This window comes from Vicia villosa, unplaced genomic scaffold (assembly GCF_029867415.1).
Source record: "Vicia villosa cultivar HV-30 ecotype Madison, WI unplaced genomic scaffold, Vvil1.0 ctg.001128F_1_1_3, whole genome shotgun sequence".
In the NCBI taxonomy this organism is placed as follows: domain Eukaryota; kingdom Viridiplantae; phylum Streptophyta; class Magnoliopsida; order Fabales; family Fabaceae; genus Vicia; species Vicia villosa.
Genome location: NW_026705495.1, coordinates 96,470 through 103,405, shown reverse-complemented (window position 1 = coordinate 103,405; position 6,936 = coordinate 96,470).

Sequence of the window (6,936 nt, the reverse complement as noted above, 5' to 3'; positions counted from 1 at the left end):
GTTACCTCAAAATTTGAAGAAGACATGATACGGGTCCTGTTCCAGTTCTTTGACCCTGAACATCATAGCTTTACCTTTCCTGATTACCAGTTGGTACCCACTTTGGAAGAATTCTCTAAACTAATTGGATTACCTGTTCGAGATCAATTACCTTTCACTAGTTTAGAAAGGATTCCAAAACCTAAAGTCATTGCTGCTGCTTTACATTTGCGAAAATCAGAAATCGAGTCCAATTGGGAAACAAAGAGTGGAGTTAAGGGTTTGCTTGCAAAGTTCTTATTGGAAAAGGCTCGATTACTGCTAGAAAACAAAAGTTATCCAGCTTTTGAGGAGGTTATGGCCCTTTTGATCTATGGGTTGGTTTTATTCCCTAATCCCGACCAGTTCATAAGTGTACACATCATCAACCTTTTCCTAACCCGTAACCCGGTACCAACATTGCTGGGAGACATTCTACATTCTCTACACACTCGTACCATGAAGAAACGAGGAATTCTTATGTGCTGTTTACCACTACTGGCTAGGTGGTTTACATTTCATCTTCCCCAATCAGTGTTGAGAAATGAACAAAGAATGCAATGGTCTCGCATGATTATGTCTTTGTCTCATTCAGATATCTGGTGTGTAGCAACCTGCCCTAAAAATTAAGCTTTTAGAGTCGCCACCTATTCTGAAGGGCGAATAGGAAACCCTACGCAGTTAAGAAATCTGGGTAAGTTATTATAATCAGGTCGAGGGAAGGTGTTAGGCACCCTCGACCCTTTCCTATTGGCTATGAATCTAAGGGCCAAGTTTTATGGCTAAAATTTAAGGTTTAATAGCTAAGGAATTGAATAGGGGAAAAATTGAGATTTTAGGGAGGGGGACTCGCCTTGTTGCCAAGTGCCTACGTATCTCCTTATGGAGAATCAGAGTCAACGTAGTTCGGGCACAGGGTTGTACGCCTTAGAACTGATTATGAAGGTTGAAGGTATTTTGAGTTACCTTGTCGTAGTTTTGAATTTGATTTGAAAGGCATTTTGAATTGCCCAGGATAAAAATCTGTAGTATCGTGGTTTAGTGTGTTTTGAATGTTTGGGCGTACAACCCTGATTTAATATGGCACCGTTAGTTGCAGTGATCAATAGGTTTGATCATTATAGTTAACGGATTATGGGGCATTGCTGGTTACTCAGATCGATAGATTGATCGTCGCGGGCAGCAAATTAAAATGTATTTTGAATTTATGTATTTTTTATCTCTCGTCTACAGCGACTAATAGATTTAGTCGGGTCGAGGAGAGAATTTAAATAAAGGATTAATTAAATTATTTTATTGCTTTATTGAGATGTTTGACCAGTACGACATAGAGAGTCGACTAATTCGAAGGCGGGATGAAATAGATATTCATCCGCCATTTATCTGTTTAAAGGGGAAATTAGAGTTTATTGTTTTTATTATTTGTATCTCTCATCTACTGCGACTAATAGCTTTAGTCGGGTCGAGGAGAGAATTAGTTGATAGTTAATGCTATTTGCCAAATGGCAATGGTATCAGGCAAACCCTAATACTTATTAACCTTTATAGGGTTTTTGTGATTTACCAATTAATATTGATTAAATTAATTAAATCAAATAATCGAGTAAATCGGGAAGCAATCCTAGACCCTAGTCTAATCCTAATTTTTTTATCATTTTAAAACCTAAATTAAATAAATTAATTAAATCAAATGTAAACAATTATCACTTAATCTAACTAATAAAAACAAAAGAATAAATAAGGGAAAAAAATACAAAAAACCTGGTGGCAAGATCCTGTGTGGTGCGCCCCTTTGTGCCTATGGTGAGCTTCTTCTGTCATACCTTCAGATCTGCCCATGTGAGGATCCAGCGATGGAGAGCGCGGGTGCATAGGAGGCCCTGACGTGCGTGCGCGTACTGGATTTCAAAGAATAATTTGATTAGAAAATAAAACCTTGGGTGGGATTCGAACCCAGGTTTCGTGAGACATCCTCCTCCCCTGCTTGCCATTTGCGCTGCATCCAATTGATGTTAAAATCATGGTTCCAAATTATTATATATAAAAAGAAACGCGAACTAAATTTTAAGATGAAACCCGCGCGGACTGTATCTTCTTCGTTGCGGCTGTGTGCGAACAAAACCATGGCTATTACCTGCAGCATCTCCATTCCATAGAACCTGAACAAAAATCACAAGTAAATATACGATTTAAACCGAAAATCCACCATGAATCCATTGGTACCCTTGGTTCGGACTAATTTTATTCCTATGAACGAATCCCAATTTCATAATATGTGAAACCTAGCGATGGTGATTCACAAAACCTGCAAGAAAGCTCAAATCAAACGGTCCAGGGATGTTTTAAACAAGATTCTAAACACAATCCTATATCCGAAATCGATTTGTGATGTACGTATGATCGAATTCGACTCAAAATTTTGAGACAAAAACGTGAACAATGGGATCTGTTTGTGTGCGTGGGCGGAGAACTTTCGGCGCCGTCGTGCAGTTGTCCACGTGGATGTTGCGATCTGTATGGTCACACAATGAGGATGCTGTTGTTGTTTGTTTCTTTTTGGCTACAGACGTTGATTCATCGAAGTCACCGGGATGGACGGCTTTGAGTTTATTTTTGTTGTTTGAAAGTTTTGTGATGGTTTGAGTGATAGAATTTTTGAAGGTGTGGAAACTATATCAAAAAAAGAGAAAAAAGATTTGTCTGTAAACCAAAAAAATTGGTAGAAACATGGGTTATGCGGATGAAGGTTTTTTTTGTGAAAGTTGTTAGTATATACAAGAATAGACAGTGTAACAGAAATTAGGATTAGGAAAATTGGCCTCCCCTAATTGTCTACAAAATATTCTATTTAGGTTAGTCAAATTAGGGTTTTTTTTACACCTAATGGGCCTATTGCCCAACTAAGTTAATGAATAATCATAATAATAATAATACTACTAATAAAATTAATAAAACCTAAAAATAAAAACCTAATAAAAATAATAATAATATTAATAAAAGCTAATTAAAAAAAAATCCTAATATTAACAACTATTAACAATGTTAAATACAAATAGTTAGTCATGTTAAAATAAATAATAATCAAAATGTTAGTAAAAACCCTGAAATACCCCCAAAAATGATAAAAACCCTTGTGTTAATTGTGCCCAAGCGCTTGGGTCCCAAAATACCTGTTATCCACACCTCTATTCCAATTTATAGGAGAATGCTGCTTTGAATAGTCCCTTGAACCTTGAATTATTGAGGATGAAATGCGGAGGGCAAATTTTGGGGTATGACACGGTGGAACAACTTCTTTCAAAGAGACATTACTATCATTGATCATTGTGGAGAATACCCTAATGTGCCACTCCTTGGCATCAAAGGGGGCATCACTTACAATCCCTCTTTAGCTTTACGCCAATTCGGATATGCAAGGAGCAACGGTCCTCATGACATGATTATCCGTGGCATTGTGTTTGATTACGAGAATGATTCCCATAGACACCGACGAAGGTTTATACATGCATGGGGCAGTGTCTATAGAATAGAAAGCAAAACTTTGGGGCAATGGAATTCTATCCCTATGGAACCTTACCTCAGATGGGTGCGGGCTCATGCTCAGAAACTCATCATGCCATATCCCGCTATTTTACCTGTGACTATTGAGCCAGAGGTCGAAGGAGACGAACCTCAAGTTATTCTACACCCGGATATGCCAACTGACCTAGAAGAGTTGCAGAAATCTTGGGTTCAACTAAAAGAGGAAAGAGACACCTTCAAAGCCCACTGTCAAGACTATGAGAGAAGGATATTGGAGCTCACCGGACAGCTTCAAGAAGAACAGCAGATCAACACATTCCTGGGGGCAAAGAGAAAGCGTCCATGGGAGACCTGAGGGATCATTTATTTCCTTTATTTCTGTTTTGTAAGCCCAAATGAGGCAAAGAAAAAAAAAAGCAAAAAAAATAATAATAACTTGTTTAACTAATGTTTGTTTCTCCTTTGTTTTAACAAATCTAAACTCTAAGATCCTTGAAAACATTGCACACTCATTGCATTCACATACATTGCATTCACATACATTGCATATACATTGCATCCATTCATACACATTGCATAACAGGTTCACATGACGGATTTCTCATCTCCTCGCTGTTTATTTCAGTCAGAAGAGATGGAATCTGAGACAAGCATCAAGAACCTCGAAGCACAGAATGCCCAAGTTCAAGTGGCAATTCTGGAACTGGCAAAGGGGCAACAAGAACTGAAAGCCCTGATAATCAAGAAGAAAAAGAAGCCCAAAGGATCTGTAGGCTTGAGTCACCTGAAAAGGAAGATCAAAATCCCAGTCAAAAAGTTCAAAAAGTCTCCGATCCCTGAAACAGTCGGTGATGATGAACAAGGAGACAATCACAGCAACCAGGGTTCTGCTAAACCCTCTCTCTCTTCTAATGAAGAAGATGATCATTCTGGAGACGAACCGGATGATGACAAGTACCAACAGCTGGAAGAACGTATGAAAGCTATGGAGATACAAAAAATACCTGGCTTAGATTTCAATGATCTAGGACTCATCTCAGATGTTGTTATCCCTCCAAAATTCAAAGTTCCTGTCTTTGCAAAATATGATGGAGTTTCTTGCCCAAAACTACATCTGAGATCCTATGTGAGGAAGATACAACCTCATACAACAGATAACAAATTGTGGATTCACTTCTTCCAAGAAAGTTTGTCGGGTACACAACTCGAGTTGTACTACCAGCTGGAAAATACCAAGGTTCATACTTGGGAAGAATTAGCTGCTGCTTTTTACAAACAGTACCAATACAATGCTGATCTTGCACCAACCCGTACTCAACTAAGGGGCATGTCCATGGCACCAAAAGAAAGTTTCAAAGGATATGCACAAAAGTGGAGAGATATGGCTGGAAGGGTTCAACCACCCTTATCTGATCGCGAGCTAGTCGACATGTTCATGGGCACTTTAACTGGCCTTTTCTATAGTCATTTGCTGGGAAGCTCATCATCAGGTTTCACTGACCTGATATTGACCGGAGAACGTGTCGAAAGTGGCATTCAAAATGGAAAAATTTAAATAGGCTCCTCCTCTGGTACTACAAAAAGGCCCATCAGCGGGAGAAATGAGGTCAATACAATGCAAATTCAGAAAGGTCGCAAAAATGAGCAGCATCAATCTGTAGGGGCAGTTTTGATCTCCGCATCTGCGCCTCAAAAAGATCAACAGCCAAAATATACGCGTCGACCAGATGCACCAAGAAGAACTTTCACCAGAATCAACATGCCAATCTCTCAGGCATTGCAGCATTTGCTAAAAGCAGATCTGATCACATTAAAAGATCCTCCAAAGAATGTCAACATTTCCTCTCCGAGTTATCGCCCTGATGCAACATGTGCCTATCACTCAAACTGTCCAGGACATGACGCAGATCACTGCTGGGCCTTGAAAAATAAAATACAAGATATGATAGATGCTGGGGAAATTGAGTTCGATCCTCCAGAAACTCCAAATGTCATCACTGCACCTATGCCGAAGCATGACAAAACTGTTAACGCTATCCTGGACACTGTTTACATTTATGATGTGAACGAAGTATCAACTCCACTCTGTGAAGTCAAAGGAAAGCTAATCCAAGCTGGTTACTTTCCAGGATGTGACCCCGATTGCTTTTATTGCTCATACCTGCCCAATGGTTGTGAGAATCTGAGAATGGGAATTCAAAAGTGGATGGATCGCCGTATCATTATGTTTGAGAGGCTCCCTTCTATGGACGTGTTATGCGAAGTCTTTGCAAACGGGATAAGAATACAGGATGTCTCAGTGATCTCCAGTTTACCATTCAAAATCTCTGCCAAAGCTCCGTTCAAAATTTCTGCTACACTCAAAGTGGCATCAGTAATCATTGCTAGTCCAACTCCATTTCCATACTCCTCAGACAAAGCTGTCCCATGGGGTTACGACACTAATGTTTATGTCCATGGAGTTAAGCAGGATACCTCGACTGAAGAGGCCACAAAGTTAGCTGCTCCGACTGTGGATAATATTGTGGGTACCAGCAAGATCACGAGAAGTGGAAGAATCTTTTCACCAGAAATTTCTCCAAATGTTGTTGCTGGTCCAGTCCGGGTCCCAGTTCCTAATCAAAATGTCAACGCTCGAGGCAAAGAGCCACAAGTTGAACAAGTTCAAACCCCGGTGGAGATCACTGCTGAGGATCCATCAAAGCAAGAAATGGAGGAAATATTGAAAATCATCTGCAAGAGTGATTACAATATTGTTGAGCAACTGGGGCACACTGCTTCAAAAATCTCAATGCTATCTCTGCTAAAATATTCAGAAGCTCATGCCAAAGCTCTGATGAAGTTCCTGAAAGCTGCGCATGTGCCTCAAGAGATCTCAGTCGACCAATTTGAGAATTGTGTTGCCAATTTAACCGTGAACAATGGCCTCGGTTTCTCTGATGTGGATCTAACCCCTGCTGGGAAAAATCACAACAAAGCCCTACATATCTCCATTGAATGTAATGGCACCACTCTATCTCATGTGCTAGTAGATAACGGTTCTTCTTTGAACGTGTTACCAAAAACAGTACTAGAAAAGCTTGACTTCGAAGGAATTGTGTTACAACCAAGCGATGTTGTGGTAAGAGCCTTTGACGGGTCAACAAGAACGGTATACGGAAAAGTGAATTTCCCAATCAGAGTGGGTTCTCAGATCTTTGATTCTATCTTTTACGTAATGGAAATTCACCCAGCCTATTCCTGTTTACTTGGACGCCCTTGGATACATGGGGCAAACGCTGTAACTTGTACCCTGCATCAGAAGTTAAAATATCCAGTAAAAGGAAAGATTGTCACAGTCTATGGCGAAGAGGAATATGTGGTTAGTCACCTAAGCAATTCCAAATATGTTGAATT